Raw genomic sequence first — 15,437 nt, forward strand, 5'->3', positions numbered from 1 at the left:
GCAGATTACACACAAAAGTGTGTTTGTGTTTGTAACCAAGTGCAAAAAATTGAGAAAGTATTCTTTCAGTATTTGACAATTATTTTCCAATTCAGTAAGTAAATCACTCACACTTATTGAAAAAGGGACAAATTTGCAACACATGCCTTTGTTGTGTTCCCTTGGTTAACACAAATGAAAACACCAAACAAAACTCATTTCAGAACTATGCTCATTTGTCTTTTGTGACCATAGGTTGGATGTAGATACAAAAGTTCAACAAAAATAACAGAAGCATTTTGTCAGAATCAACTGGCTGTATGGAATTTACAGTAAAGAATATCATATATGTTGTCATTACTTGTAAATTGTGAGCTATGCATCTTTTGTCAGGAAAGTTTATAATGAAGTTTTATGACTATATATCATATATATATTTTTTTCCTCTATTAGCTGATTGTTAAACATTTATCAACAAGCTATGGCCTAAACTTATCCATAACTCTAACCTAGATTAATTTATCCTGTTGATTAATGAGTAGCCATGTGTAATTCATGGAACTTCCTATTATATTTGGTTTTACAGACATCTGGGCATCTTCTCTTTCCTGCCTGACTTCCAGTTTCAATCACTTTTAACCATGTTGACAGCTGTCTGGGAAAACACATCTCCCCTCTCTCTTTGCAACATGCACCAGGGCCTTAGCCCCCCATTCTATTACTAGGTCCAGAAAGTGGAAATAGATTTTGCAAACCTACTCCAGCCCACCTATTTAGTTAGCTGTTCATTTCCTGCTTTTTCCTTTCTCATACAAATTCCAAACTCTCAACTGTACCTCTAGATTCCCTCCATGGACTTTGAAGTCCTGAGAGATGTTTTCTAAACCTCTTATGGCAGAATTAGCAATCTCCACATGAGTTGGTAAAGCAGAGAGAGGGGAGCTGTCCTGGCCTTCAGACTCTCCATAGCAGGGGCTGCCCCTAAGGGAACACGTCCTGTTATGAGGACCAATCATTCCAAGGAAGCTGTTACTACGGGCCGAGTGCTTCTTATCGCAGACCTGCAGACAGGCTTCCAAGTGCCTTCTGGCGCCCGTCTAGTGGCCATGGGAAGCATAAACCATTGCTTCTTCTCTAGGAGGTGCCAATTCTCTCTCTCTCCTAGAGATACAGAAGCTTGATTACTCCAGTTTCCTCATCTTCTCGGTCACATTCTCCCACCCGCCAACCTCCCCTCAGGCTCCTCTTTGTCATCAAATTATTGGTTATTTTATGTCTCGCATTAGATGTCTTGTCCTTCAAGAAGTCTTCCCTGGGGGGTCACTCCTGCAGCTCCCTGTATTCCAACCAGTGGAGGTGCTGGGTTTGTAACAGCCTGACTTGTACACTGTCCCCTCACTGCTCTATGAGGACAGAGATGGGACCACTTTTCTCCATGACTATTTCCAGCTCCCAGCACAGTACCTGGTGCTGTGGCAGGCACTCAATATATGAGCTCTGAATGAAGCAATGAGTGAATAAATGAATGGTTTCAGGTCTCAGCGAGGCTGCTGTTGATTCAGAGATCTTTGACCCAAGAAGACAAATGTTCTGCTCTCTAACATGTAACATACAATCAGGAAACACACCATTAGTGTGCAAAGGATTTAGTAATTCAAAAAGGGCAGGAATGGTAGGCACGCAGGAATCACTGTTTCCTGCAATTTTGAAATTTTACTAGGCAAATGCTGCCAGGTTGTCCCACTCTCAGGGTGCAAATATTCACAGATTAGGCTTGGGTCTTGCCACCTTGGTGTGTGGCTCCCAGTTCACTGTTCTCTATCACTCCTGGCTTCCCCCTCAGGTATGGTTTTCCTTTTCCATAAATGTGTTGGCCACTTCTGAAAATAGAATTAAATATATATCCTTGGAGCAACTTTTTTGCCCTTTTCCTGGCCAGAGAAAGCAGGGCACCCACAGACCCTTTTACAACTTGAGCAGGGTCTGTCTTGAGCTCAGGTCGCAGTTCTTCACCAGCCCTTTCTCTATATTTGTGGGTTTTCTGTACATTTGATTTGAGTTCTCAGTGCCAAAGGCCACACCAGCAGTTTTTTAGGTAGGTTTTCTCCTCTAGACTTAATTACTCCTATTTTGGGTGTAACTGGTTGCTGTGGACCATCCCCTAAGCTTTATAGAAGCATTTGTGCATGTGTGTGCGTGCGTGTGTGTATGTGCATGAAGCCGAGAGGATACTTTATTTCTTCTGGAGGCTTTAAGAAGGGATGTGCAACCAAATTCTTGATTCAATCTTTACCCTGCAAGCAGTCTTACTGCAGTGTCCTAGATCTTTGCTCCCATGATTTATCCTAATTTGAGAATCTTTTACTGATTGGAAAGACTGGATATGAGAAACCATTTTATTTTTCAGACTAGCAGTTCCCTGCATTTCTGGGCTATGTTCCCTTTCAGTTTTGCTGAAGTTCCCTTTCAAATTTGCTAGTCCTTGCTTGTTCTCATCCCACTCTTGTAGTACCTGATCATAAACAGCTAAAAGCAACCATTGAAACAGTAGATTCTTTCAACTGTTGGGGAGGAAAATTTTCCTCTACCCATCAAGGTTCTTCTAATGGGTCTTAGAATCAAACTGATATGAGACAGATTAAGAAGAGGAAAAAAAACCCGGTTGTATTACATGTGCATGGAGGCCCCAAATGACCAAGGCAGGCAGGTTTTATGTATTTTAGGTAAAGAGACAATAAATCTGTAAGGAATTGACAGGACAAAGAAAACTTATGTTTGGGAGCTTCAGTTAGTAAGAAATTCTAAACAGTATTTGGGCTAGGGTAGTGAATTAGGAGAAAAGTAAACAAATCTGTTCATGTAGCCTTTTTGGCTCTGAATTCCCTGTCTCTGGTGTTAAGAATGTCGCTCTAACTTCCCAGGGAGGAGGGCACCTTCACATGGGAGATTCAGTCCCTGGTTTCAGGGGGCCCAAGGAGAGTCAGAGCATCCCTCTTGCCCTGGCTGTTTCTCCAGTCACTTTCATTCAAAGTAATTGATATGCCAAATGGCACATGTCAGTGTTGCCTGCCCTTGGTCCCTATGCAACTTCCTGTCTAGAAATCTCCTTGGACAAGTTCAAAAGCTTATTAGATCCATTTTTTATGTTCCAAGTTACCATAGGTGACAGTTTAACCAAATGTTTCATGTATGCATAATATAGGCCACCATTTCTCCAGCCTCCCATATGTTTTCTAACCGCTTCTCTAGCTTTCTTCAACAATTTCTTTGCCATTTTTGAGCCTCCACACATGCACCATTTAGGTCCAAAGCAAATATCTCATAGTTTAGGTTTTTCTTGGCACCATTTTCAGTATCACTTAGCTATTGCCGTGTGAGAAACTATGCCCCAAACTCATTGGTTTAAAATAATAATTCTTCATTACATGTTAACAATAAATGTCTCTGATCAACATGGCAAAGGAAATGGATCCTGGAAGGAAATGGATATAGGGTTGCCATTAACACAATCTACCCCAAAGATTAAGGCTTTTTACCTTGGAATTATGGAGAAAACATTTTTTATTTGTTTGTTGGATAAGGGTGTTACTTTATATTCACACAGTTTAAAAAATGCTTTGATAAAAGTGCCTTGTTTTCTTTATAAAACAATATCAAAGGCAGATTTTTGAGTCTGCAAAAAATCAGTAAATGAAAGGAACTGTGGCTTAAAAGCTGTAAATCCCAAGTTTGAAGCAACTAAGATTTCCACAAGCTCTTACTTCAAAGGGTAGAAAACCAAGCAGTGCATCTTGATGGAGGAAAATCTTCTCTTTATTGGTAAACTCACTCTAGGAACCAACATGTTTCCTTTCTGTCAAGGCTCTTGGAAGGAACATATAGAGCTTTGAAGTCAGGTGAACTAAAATCTTTGGGGAAATTGCTTAATAAGGCAGAGGCTGAGAATGCATATACTGGACATGGTAAGAAAAGCTGTGGACCATCTGACCTCATGACCTGCGGCTTTGGGGTGGGGTAAGTAGGAGAGCGCAAGTGAAGGGCTCTACCCTCCAGCTTTGTGAAAAAGAAAGGGAGGGTTGGTGTTCATATGGCACAAGGATTTACAAATATGATATTTATATTGCTTTGCATTTAAAAAATCTTTCCCTGTATATTACTTTCATAAATATGGTACTTATTTAACATTTGTACATGATGAAATGTTTTTTGATAAAATATTATTGAAAAATCTGTGTTCCATTCTTTGTAATGTATGGAACTAGTCAGGGCAGGCAGACCTCCCTCCACTCAGTGGTTTAACCTAATAGAAGTGTATTTCTCACTTCCATCATAGTTTCAGGTGGATAGAAGGGAGGCAGTGCTGGGGACAGGGGTCATTCTAGAACCTGGGCTCTGTCCATCTTGCAGCCCACCCTGTTGTAGTTCCTTGTGGTTTTCTCTGTTCAGTAGGAAGATGGTGAAAAGCATGAGCTGGTTTGAAAATGGCCACCTAGCCTTTGTGGTCCATTTATGTGTGCACATCTCACATGTACTTGAAGTGTGAATGGACTTAAGGACTTGCTTCTAATGAACAGAAAAAAATGGAAGTGATGGCTTGTAGCCTTGGAGACTAGATCATAAAGGCACTGTAGCTTTTTGCTTGCTCCTTCTCTCACTCAGATGGCTCACTTTGGGGGAAGCCAGCTGCCGTGTAACAGGGACACTCAGCTGGCCATGCAGAGAGAGAGGCCCACGTGGTGAGGACCTGAGGTCTTTTGTCAATTGCCAACAAGGAAACAAGCTCCTACCAACAGCTGTTTCAGGGTGGCATCTGGGAAGGGGATCCTCCAGATTCACTCAAGCCTGAAGATGACACAGTCCCCATTGATGGCTTGACTGCAATCTCATGAGAGGCCCCAAAGCAGAAATACCCAGGAAAACCACCAGATTCCTGACCCTCAGCAACTGTGTGACATAATAAATGTTTGTTGCTATAAGCCACTAAGGTTTAGGATGATTTGTTACACAGCAATATATAACAAATACAGAGAGTGAAGAATTTGGCATGGAGGGTTTTATATTCTCGGCCTGTAAGAAGCATAAACGACTTCCACCCCGTTCCATTGGCTGGAGCTGACTCACATGGTCACACCTAGAAACCTAACTGCAAGCGAGGCTGGGAAATGTAGTCTAGCTGTTTGTCTCGGATGGAAGGAAGCACTGGATGAACGGCTGCCACCCTACCATGTTCAGTGAACTTGTACTTGGAAATGTTTCCACCACAAAGGGCTGGTGGCTGTTTATCCAAGTTCACATAGAATTCTTAGAGGAAATAAGTAAAGCCTTTGAAGTATTAGTATGTAATATTAGTTTCTCTTATAGAGTGATGTCAAACATCTCTGGAGTTACTCAGGAAAATATGAAGAGGCTTTGGTTTGTCAGATTTACTAGTGCTGTCATAATCATAGTAACAGTGAGCAGCAGTAACAATAATAGCAATATCACTACCAACAATTAACATTACTGAACACCCAGGAGTTGTCTGAAGCTTTTTATTTATCTTCACAATGATAGAATGAGGTGGGTACAATTCTCTCAGTTTTACAAATGTGGAAAGTGAGGCACAGAGAGACTAGAAAACATACCTGGAGTTTCCCAAACATCTGTGTGAGCTGCAGATCCATCTCTTTCACCTAAATCTGTTTCTTCAGAGATGAGACACTTGATTGCTAATTGAGGCTAGCAGGGTGTTGGGGGCAGAGGCTGAGCTCTTCCAAGAATGTTCCAGCAGATGCTGTGGGAGGCGTGCTGGTGTGCCATCCCAGGGTGGGGGGAATGCAGGTCTGGCGTGCTCTTCTGCAAGGGGAGTAGAAGGAGGGCGCTGAGGCGGCAAGCACAGAAATCAGTGTAGCAGCAGGTAGGAAGACATAAGCTTGGGAATAAAACTCCCACTTGGCGGAATTCAGTTTTTATTTTTCCTTCAGCACAGCTCAGATAGCATGCTTCTGAGCCTCAGTTTCTTCTATATACCAGGGATAAAAAATACCTGCTGTTTGTAAAAATATACATCTTACTTGTTTAAGGCTTGAATGACATGGTGTATGCAAAAACATCTGGAATATTTGTTGGCAACACTAAACTCAATTTGTGTACTTCTATTACTAATGCCATGATTTTCTAGAGAATAGAGGCCATGTCTTATTTATCATTACATCATTAGTGACTAGTGCAATGTCCGGTACCAAGTGGTTGCCCAACACATTTTTACTGAAGACACAGATGAGTAAAAGATCAAATCATTCCTTCTTGGAACTGTGGCACTCAGTTTGAGATGTGGTCTAATAACTATCTCTTCCCTTTGGGTTCTGCTCAAGAGTTCACAGAGCGCTTCACACCCAGGGACTCATGCCACTTCCCCATCAGGATATCACCACTGCCCACTTCTGGAGCAGTGGGGGGCAACACTTATTAAAGTACTTTGTCCAAATCAGGATTGAAGGAAATCTAATGAATTCAGAGAGTGTCTGCAGGAGAGCAATAAAAATGGATTAAACAGACCTTCTGAAGAAAGGTTAAGAGAATTAGGATTATTTCAGCTGCAGCTGCTGGTGGGGGGAATAATAAATTTTCAAGAAACAAAAGAATACCTTGCAAAACTTTGTGGTTGCAGTGGGCTACTCCACTCAGGACAGCAGAGAAGGAATTTTGATGACTGTCCTGTGGCATCAACAAGCAGCCTCCCTCACCCTCTCTGTAACTGGGATTGTAGCAGTCCCTTGCTCTCTGATAAGTCCTTATTGCATTAGGTCATCTCCTCAAGAGCATTGTGGTATTCTCAGGTGCCCTGATGTCACTGGGGCCAGGCAGAGTGGAGACATTTTTAACTAATTAAAAGGTTAGATGATATTCATCTACTGACTTGGCACTTCCAAGGGAGAAGACCACGAACCCAATTAACCAGAGGCCCCAAAGACATTTAGAGACACTGTACGTCCCTTCTTTGCTGCCCTCCCAAGGCTCCTCTGGTTAACTCTTATAAAGCCGCTACATCCCATAACACATGCATGGATAGCATATTCATTTACTCTTGTTCAATTATCATATAATATTTTTGGATAGAGGAAGGTTTCCCAGGAGAGCAGGAGCATGAAAATAGGTATTCGCACAGTCACTAGGACTATGATATTCCTTGCCTAAGCCCTGAAGTTAACTTACATGAAGTTTATGCAGCTTAATAACATAGCATGCTTATTAAGTGCATTCTATATGCCAGGCATCCCGTTAGGCACTGGATCCACAATGGTGAATTGTGTGTATGATGTGGTCCTTGTCAACACAGGGCCTAAACACAGGTTAGTGGAGGCCACCCACAAATCAAGAGGCAATTGCAATAGTTCTCCAGGCCTCCTTATTTCTGTGTATGTCCTGCACTTTGGTTATGGGAAACAGGTCAGTATTCTTTCAATAAATTCCTTGTGTTCTGCCTAAGCCACATCAAGGTGGGATTTTGTTCCCTGCAACTAAGAGTCCTGGTGGAGACCATACATTTTGTTCAGCTACTGAGGTTCTATTCTGTACCTGCATTTGCAACCTCAACACCAGGTGGCACACGCCTAGCCCATCAGCTCTGTGGCTGTTTCCAGGACTCTTACTAGTAGGCAGTACTGACCCATAGTTATCCATCCAGGTTCTAGAGTACCACAAAATGAACTTGGGATTTTGACTCTGCTGTTTTGGGCAGCTGTGTGGTCTAGTGCTAATGACACTCCTCTCAGCCTCGGTTTTCTTTTCTCATCCATAAAATGGAAGCCTCATTGAGTGTTAGGATTAAAAAGGACTTTACATTTGGTAGAACACCTGGCACACACTAACTACTCAATAAAGACTAGCAATTATTCTAATACAAACCAAGTCTAGATAGGAAAGAAATGGGCTTGCTCACTCAACTCGACAAGGCTATGGATGAGGTCAGCTTCTCAGATGCACAGTTACTCTAATGCAGGTAGAAGTTACTCTAAGCTTAGATGGGCTTCAGTGCCTCAGGGGTGTCCTGAGCACGATGGGCCACTTATCATGGCACTGCTGCTTGTGACATGATCTGACAGACTGCTGCTGTCTCTCTGGAAAACTGCAGTAGAAAACCTTATGAAACCATGCAGTGGCCTTGCTAAGTTAAGCCTCACTTAATCCAGAAATCCCACAGATTGGTCCTTCAGGGGCTTTAATTACCCAAACTACCCAAAGAAACTAATTATAACAACTCAAGATTGCCCTGAAGTTGCATTTATGCTCAGCAAAAAAGGTCATAAAACCTTTCCTGCTCAGAGCTCCTGTTTATTTTTTCACAGTCTGAGGAAAAGATTGCTGATAGTAAGAAGAGTTTAATGTCAGCTATATTTCTTTCTGGTACTTCTTGTTTTCTTTCTCTGATTTGAAGCCTTTCACTCCCTTATACCCTCAGCCTCTCCAATTCCTGCTCCCTCCTTATTTAATACACGATTAGAAGCAATATAACTGAGAGTGGCTTTACAGCCAGACATATCTGAATTGCAATCCTGGCTCTAATGCGGTGATAACACCTACTTCCCCTTATGAGTACATAACAAGGACTCAATAAATGAAAATTACTGATAACTGTTATTATTGAAACCCATTTCTTCTATGAAAACACCGAAGTAATGTAGTTTGAGGGTAACAGTCATCAGAAGCAACTGGAGTTCTTACTACAAATGTAGGCTCCTGGGTCTTACCCCAAAGCTGCTCACCCCTGAGGGTGGGAACCACGAATCTGCATTTTTAAAACAAGCTCCCAGATGATTCTTAGGCACATTAAGTTCTGAGAGTCACTGAGATTTTATCTGAAAATGACAGAGATGGAGTCAATACATTATCTTCAGTCAGTGGTGTTTATATTTTGCCTAGACTTCCAACAGTGGGATAAGAGAATCTGGACCTGTGTCTCAGTCATGGATAAGCAGGAGTGGAAAGGCTTTTATGAACTCTTAGGACAGCTAGTCCCCTGGTATCACACTGTGTCTACATCTAAGGTCAATCTGAAGGTAAGTCTGCTCTTGCTGTTTGAGCCCTTAGCCTCTTCCAAGCAGTGCTCAACTGTGAGTGGTATTGACATCCCCTGGGCATTTGGGAATTTTGGGGTGATTTTTGGTTGCCAGAATGACTGGGGTGGCCTGTAGATGCAAATGGCTTGCAGTGCCTACAGGGATTTTGCTCAGCAGAGTGTCCTGTTTCATATGACATAATGTCCCTGCCTAAGGCCAGTGGTGAAGAGAGGAAAAGGGGGCAGTTTTTCATCACTGCTCACCTGTGACTGCAGAGGCCCATTCCCCAGAGCCTCTGGAGATAGAAGACTGGTGATGGATCCTTAGGCATTGTGTAGGTCTGCTGTGCCATGTTAGACCTGTTCTGCCCCTGCACAGAAATGCCTCCAGCCCCTCTTAGCCTAGGCACCTTCCACCTGCAGGTAACACCTTCCTTCCATAACATGTGTGGCTGTAGCTGGAAATGTGTCTTCATGAGAGGCAGGGTGGCCACAGAGCTGATGAAGCTTGAGCTCCAGAGCTCTTGTCTTGCACAGATCCCCATGGGCGCCGGGGAATATCAAGTGGAGAGGGAAAGCTCGGTTGCCTTCAGGAAGGTTCTGTCTGTATAAGCTTTCTAACAGTTGCCTAAAGGGATCTCATGGGAAAGGTACCTGGATCTCCAGAGTGCTAGTAACTTGTGATTTCTCATTTTAAGCAAATACTTATTTTGGTACCTCGTTTTGTATTTGTAATTTTGCATTTGTTTGAACAAGACCATGCTTTACAAATTATATGAACTTCAGACTCCCTAACACCTGTATCTGCTCTTGCTCCCCATTGGGACTCATTAGCTCTCTAGGTATATGTCTTGGAGAGTTAATAGATTTTCATGTGACTATAAAATGAATATCCCATGGTGGTGTTTTTGGGCCCCAGGTGAGCTGAACATTGTGCCACATCTTCCATTGGTCAAGAGCGGCCTCCTGGCAGTAAATCCCCCACATCCCCACATTTTCAGGCTGATGACTCAAGACATGCTCAGGATCTACCTGGGCGGAGCTGACTGAATCCTGCAGGGGTGGGTCAATGCAGCAGTGGCCAAAATAGGAGGTGGGGTCAAGACAACTGACGCGATACATAGTGGCTGATAAAAATACATACCTTACTTACACAACCACCACAGCACAGTTGATCACAATGCTTCCCCACAGCTGTGTATCATTCCTCTCCAAAGTTAGCTCTATTAAAGAACATTCCAGTTTCTAAGTGTCATTAAAAGAATAATACCTGGTGGGTGACTCATCTGGTTATAACCTGGAGTTGGCTGTTATTGAGTAAGCTGGTAAGTCTCTTGACAGATAATTCTACCTAGGGCAGAAAGGGAGATGTGAATGAATTTGCTTCTCTCAAAGAAAACCATGTGTTGAATATACTGGCCCAATTACTTTTGAAGCATTTTATCATCAAATTTGAGAAGCTACTTGGCACTGACTTTCACTTTAATATTCACTCTGCTTCTCTAGAAGTTTTCTACTAAAATAACTATAATTCTCAGAGAAGCTCTGCTCACCTATTCTTTTCAAAAGGCCTCCCTTCTCATTTCTCTGTGTGTGAACTGAACTCACCCGGATAGTTTTCCCTCTCTGGGTTTCAGCACATTTTTGTTAACTTTAGGTTAGCTCAGTGGTGCTTGTACTTCAGTGTTCATCAGAGTCCCCTAAAGGGCTTGTTTAAGTGCAGAGAGCTGCACCCCCCCTCCTTTTCTGGTTCAGTAGGTCTGGGATGGGGCTGAGAATGTATAAGCTGACAGCTTGGGTGGTTTCTGCTATTGCTGGTCTGGGGTTGCACTTTGACCACCAGTGGGCTAGACAAATGGACTAGACAGCACTGGACTAGACAAATCGCCTAAATCTGGTTCATTATCAGAATTATCTGAGGGAACTTTTGACCAATGAGCATATGCCTGAGACCAATCCCTGCATGTATCAGAATCTCTGCAAGTCTGGGGCAGGATACTGGGAGGTGAGTAAAGCACCCAGGGTGCAAAATTAGGGATGCACTCACTTTTAAGGGTCATGTAAGTGCAGATCCTGAGAACAAGTGCCTCCTTAAATTTGCATGCTGGACACTTCACTCACCTCCCCCTAGTTCTGGCCCTGCTGGGACTAGAGCTGGGGATTAGTACTTAATGTATCAGACAAGCTGTTGCACAGATGCCTCTCCAAAGCTTGATGGCTTACAAGAGTGGTGGGTAGGCCTTTACTGATTAAAGGATGAGGCTATTTCTTACAACAAGGGATGCTTCACATGTGATATTTCTAAGGCTAAATATTCACAGGCCATTCTTGTAGTAACCAGTTTCAGCCAAGTTCCTCCCTTAGGTAGAACCTTCAAATAACTCAATCTGTTGAAGGTTAACTGCAGATCAAAAACTGACTTACACTAGGAAAACATAAAATGCAACGGAGGGTGTGTTGGAGTCGGATCTGGTGAGCTCCTCACTGTAGGTGCTCCTCCTTCCTTATTATTCATGTATATGCTTACAAATAATATTTAGTGATAACATATCACATGGGCAAACAATTCTTTTTTCTTTTTCCTAATATCAATTTATTTTGAAGTAATTCCAAACTCACAAAATAGTTGCCAGAACAGTACAAAAGACTCTTACATCCCCATCATCTGGATTTTCCAACTGATAATATTTTATTGCATTTGCTCTCTCACCCTCTGTTCTTGGTCCAGAATCCCATCACACAAATGCAGTGTGTTTCATTTCCAGTCTGGGAGAGTGCCTCATTTTTTCCCTGCCTTCCATGTCCTTGGTGGGTGTAAAGAATAAAACCCTTTCATTTCACATGATGACCCTCAACTGATGTTTCCTCATGACCAGGCTCAGGTTGTACACTCTTGGCAGGTACCCACAGGCTCACTGCTGGCTTCGCAGAGCATCACACCAGGGTGCACTGTCTTAACCTAGCCCCTTACCACAGATGTGAACCTTGATCAACTGGTCCTGTTGGTGTCTGCCAAGTTTCTCCACTATGTTCCCCTCTGTACTTAATTAGAATTTTGTGGGATGTATTACTCCAAGATCACACTGATATCCTTCCATTTCTGTGAAGGCTGCCAAACGATGAGTCTCCATTTCCATCACTTTTTCTACATTTATGAGTTGCCATTCTGCCGTAAAGCAGAATTTATTAATACATGCAGACTCATGGTGCATTAAGGTTCTCCAGAGACACAGAACTCGTAGGTCTGTATGTGTGCACATACAAGGTATTGGCTTATGTTGGAGAATGAGAGGTTCCATGATTTGCCATCGGCAAGCTGGAGACCCAGGAGAACTGGTGGTGTAGTTTGGAGGCCTGAGAACCTGGGGGACTGTAGGTGTAGTTTTCTGTCTACACGTTTGAATACCTGAGAACCAGGAGCACCAAAAAGGGCTGGACAAGATCAATGTCCCAATAAGATAAATGAATCCAACTTCCCTCTGAGTTTTTGTTCTATTTAGGCCCTCAGTGAATTGGGTGATGCCCACCTGTGCTGGGAGGACAGTCTAGTTTACTCAGCCCACTGACTCAGACGTTTATCTCTTCCCCAAACACTCTCACAGACACACACGGAAATAACATTTAATCTGATCTCTGGGTATCCCATGGTCCAGTCTAGTTTGACACACAAAATTAACCAATGTAACATGAATTTCTATTTTTAGTTATGTGTAATTTGTTACTTTCATTATTTATTTAATGCTCAAATATTCCACAATCCAAACAGTGGGGGCCTCTTCATGACATGTTTCCATCATTCGTTGACTATTTTCCTCCTTTCTGGCACAAGAAAAGATGTTCCAGGCTCATCTTGTACTTTCTGTGCCTCAGCCCAGAAATGAACCATTTCTCCCGAGAGACATTATAGTGTCTCCCATACTCCCACCAAATACATTTATAAATGAGAATTACATGTTAAGAACTCTTCTATTTCTAAATGTGGGTATAAGCATGTTAACAAATGGTAAAACCTTGAAAAAAAAGGTAGACCCGAAGGAATGGATACAAATGGGAGGATAGACCAGAGGAAAGTTTTTATGGCTCTGTTTCTTCTTGAATTATCCCATTAGTTGACAGATATGCTCACCTCTTAACATTTTCTTTGCACTCTAAATCCTTTTAGTATTAACTTGTACCTGAATTACAAGGTGTTCTTCTCACTGGGGCTGGTTCTATGGCCTAGATTGATGAGGACAGTTCTGGTTATTGAACTTTCAATGATTCTTCACTGAGATCAACGAGAGGAGTGGAGTGAACAGTTCAATCCAGTCTGTTGGTTGAGCATAAGAAAGATTCTGGAAAAGTCCAGCTTACTGTGGGTAGTTCCTAATGAAACCAAAGATAGTGGCTTAGGAAAGAAATCGGCAGATAACATGTTATTCTGGTGTTGTTCCTAAAAGTTCCCATTGTTTCCTACTGAGGCTCCTTGCCAAAATAATTAACTGGCAACTTGGAACTGCAGTAGGGAGTGTGGAGGGAGAGATAAGACATATTTTTTTTCCTGTGGATTTTTGCTTTCCTGAAAAGATTTCAGGTTTTGCACAGTTTTCTCCTATTTCTAAATGTTTTCATGCTAATGAGAAGCAGACCTGGAATCATGTAATGGTTGAGTTGGTAAGATAATTGCATTACAATAAATAGCTGAGGTGCTAGGCCCATAAAACTGACCTACAACCCACTGTTCTTTTGCGATAGGGAACTCTTTGAGAGCAACAGATTTAAAAGGGCTCATATTCGTTTGGACCATTTCTTCGAAGTATAAATAAGAAGAAGACTACTTTAAGGGCCCTGTGTTGGGTTAGAGTAATTTTTATGTCTTTGCTAAGATGAGGAGTGCTATCCAGAGAAAATCATGCTGACATAATTTGGGCAGAAATGATATAAGAGATAGTTGGAAAAATCAAACCTTTTGCTTTTCCAAGCAAGAAATCAAGGTATCTTGGTATTACTGGGAGGAAAATGAACTGAAAAATAAGTTTTTAAGAACACAGCCTTCTTTAGAATATGGCAGAGGAATACTGGTATTTTTACATTAATGAAATAGACATGTAAAGAATTATTTCATACATATTCTTTCACTCCTAATTTCCATCACTGAAGGAAGGGTAAGTTTATAGGGGAAAAATTATAGAGTATTTATAGGCCTGAGTTCACTTACATTCAAATCTTAATGTTGAGGACACCATTCAAGTTAGAGTGTATATATGAATGCAACACAAACCTCAGGGTGAAACAAGCCCTAGGAATGGCACAACTAAAATATGATATGGGTTAAAGAAAAGAGGTATGCTTAGATGAAAGAATGTGTGTGTGTGTGTGTGTGTGTGTGTGTGTGTGTGTGTGTGTGTGTGTGTGGCTGTACATCTTTCTAATGGAAAGGACACAGTGACACTTGGTGAGTCAGAGCAAGAGGGGTGGCTGGATTCCCAGAGAGGTACTGTGATATGGCATTTACCTTGTTGAATTCACTAGAGTTCTAGGGACTGACTCACAGTATTTCAGTATCAAAAATTGTCTTCTCAGTATCCCAGAGTTGATTGGATCAGTGATGCTGACTCAGTTTAACAAAGCTTATATAAGTTTAATGTATAATTCCAGAATACCAATTTCTTAATCCACAATGGGAATTATAACCCTTACTGGAGTGGACGTTTCTGTAGCCTAGCCAGAGTGTTCTTTTCTTGTGGTCCTACATAAGCAGAAGCTTGCTTGGAGTCATGGAATCAGAATCAGGATGTCAGTTGTCTGATTAAAATGGGATGATAGCATGCCTAATCAACTGTTGCATCCACTTCCTAAATAAAGCACCCTTAATAAAGGACCCATCAGGATGAATCCTTGAACCCTGGAGGACATTTTCCCCTGGGCATTGCTTCGACTAACACTGCTCATGGTGGCCTCTGATACACTTTCTTGTGTGTTTCCATGGTGATTGGAGATCCTCCACTCCCTTTGAGATTGATGCACTTTTTTTAAGAATACAATCTCCTCTTTTCTGGAGAGATTGGAAGTAGAATATGGTGAGTTAAACAACAAAATTGGCTAAACCCCCCAAAAATTGTTAATAATGATACAAACATACTTAATTAAAAAAATTAACTAGTATCCAATGTAAATTCATCCCCTAATCTTGTGATAAAGGGCCATCATGTCACATTTTCCTGATTCTGAGTTTGGATTGCGTAAGTGATACCCATTATCTAGCATCTATGATTTATATGGCTGTTGTGTGAAAATCATGTAAGGACACTTATGAAGCAATCTGAGGGCAGAATGAATCTTTCTAGATTTTTATAATTCTCCCCCAGAGCAGGCTTTAAAATTTTTTTAAATTTTGGCATAATTAATATAAAATGACATGAGAAACACCGTGGTTACTAGA

At 41.8% G+C, this 15,437-nt stretch overlaps 1 long non-coding RNA gene across 1 annotated transcript in view; it reads left to right on the forward strand.

The window, feature by feature from the left end:
- Window positions 1–9,010, forward strand: part of LOC118909787 (uncharacterized) — a 46,139-nt gene extending 37,129 nt beyond the window's left edge. Inside the window, exon 3 of the long non-coding RNA XR_005023750.2 lies at window positions 8,881–9,010. This is a non-coding gene — a long non-coding RNA (uncharacterized LOC118909787). The remainder of the gene's footprint in view (window positions 1–8,880) is intronic.
- The last annotated feature ends 6,427 nt before the right edge of the window (window positions 9,011–15,437 follow it).

This window comes from Manis pentadactyla, chromosome 8 (genome assembly GCF_030020395.1).
Source record: "Manis pentadactyla isolate mManPen7 chromosome 8, mManPen7.hap1, whole genome shotgun sequence".
Classification (NCBI taxonomy): Eukaryota; Metazoa; Chordata; class Mammalia; order Pholidota; family Manidae; genus Manis; species Manis pentadactyla.